At 43.5% G+C, this 1,360-nt stretch overlaps 1 protein-coding gene across 1 annotated transcript in view; it reads left to right on the top strand.

Annotated features, from left to right (window-relative positions):
• The first annotated feature begins 288 nt into the window (after positions 1 to 288).
• Positions 289 to 1,360, top strand: part of LOC138859302 (protein CEPU-1-like) — a 129,280-nt gene continuing 128,208 nt past the window's right edge. Inside the window, exon 1 of the mRNA XM_070113900.1 lies at positions 289 to 1,360. This exon is cut by the window's right edge and continues 707 nt beyond it. The gene's annotated coding sequence lies outside the window, so the exon portion shown is untranslated.

Genomic DNA, 1,360 nt, shown 5'->3' with positions numbered 1-1,360 from the left:
GTGAAACAAACAATAATAAAAATGATAATAACAATAATAATGATGATAATGATAATAATAAAAACAAATTCAGTATCAATTGGTTTGTACATTTTAATTTGTAGTTCAGTGTTTCCTCACTGTTATAACTGTAAATTACAGCAGCCCCGGGTATGTGAATCGGAATGGCAATTAAAGTGACTGGCCGAGGACAGCCTTGAAGAATGGCATTATTCACTAGTCCAAATATGTGAGAGGATTTCACGTCCGTGCCCATGGTATGATACCCTCGACCTCACACCGACCCCCAGCGTGTATCCTTGGCAGGGCGTAGCGGCGCCTGCCTGGTGCGGCTGGAGGTGGCTGAGTGGCGGCGGTGGACTCTGCGTTGCGTGGCGGCGGAGTGGCGGCGGGACACAAGAGGGTCGAGGCGGACGCGACACGAGGCAGTAGCTCGACGGCTGTGGTCGGGGAGACACACACGCACAGGCCTCCGCGCTGCCGCCACCGTTCGGCTGTGCCTTTCCCGCTCCTTCGCTCTGTCGACGCGTGTGGAAATCACGGCTCGGAAGCCTTCGGGTTGGGCGCCTGGGAGGAAGGGGATCTCCGGGTCCGCCCGCTCGCCACTTTCGCAATATTGTTACGGAAACATTCTTATTACAAATGCGACTAGATAACCAGATTCTCAAAAGTTTGCAACAGTGTTATTTGGGAATTAGGGTAAGCTGATCAGTGCAATTATAACTATAATTTCAGACTTTTTTGTCGGTATTTCGTTCATGGCACATGGAAATATTTTATGAAAAATATAATTCCACGAAAATGCATGGACTGAAAGCCAAACAAGTATAGCATTACCTTAAATTCGTGAAGTCTGCATGGAAATGTTGAGTGCGCTAATATTTGCGACGATTCATAAATCGACTTACGGGTCTTACATACCTGTTGAAGCCTAAAATCAGCACAAAAAGTGAGCCAAGACAAACATTGCAGTCTAGAACAAGCCCTCATAAATCACTGTCAAAGCGCATACAAGTTCATGAAATACTTTGTTATTGTTGATACATCTACGGCATGAAGAGAAAGTAGTGCTAGCTGAAGAAACACCAATCGATACATATTGGACTAGTTTTTGTGAAGTGCGAGTTGGCTTGGCGTGTCAACTCGCGGGAAAAGGTTCTAGGCAGGCGACTCACACAGAAAGAAAGAAAGGAATACATGTAAGCTTATGATGAAGTAATGAAAATAAAGAATTGATAATATAAGTGAATATACAAACAAGTGAAGAAACTGATTATTCCCAAAGGAACATTGATAATAAGAAATTCGGTTTATCTTCCAGAATATATAGAGAAAATAAGTTTCAAATATTTTTTTTCTT

Source organism: Penaeus vannamei, chromosome 35 (genome assembly GCF_042767895.1).
Source record: "Penaeus vannamei isolate JL-2024 chromosome 35, ASM4276789v1, whole genome shotgun sequence".
NCBI lineage: Eukaryota > Metazoa > Arthropoda > Malacostraca > Decapoda > Penaeidae > Penaeus > Penaeus vannamei.
The sequence above is the reverse complement of the archived record's forward strand: the minus strand, read 5'-3'. Positions and strand labels throughout refer to the sequence as shown.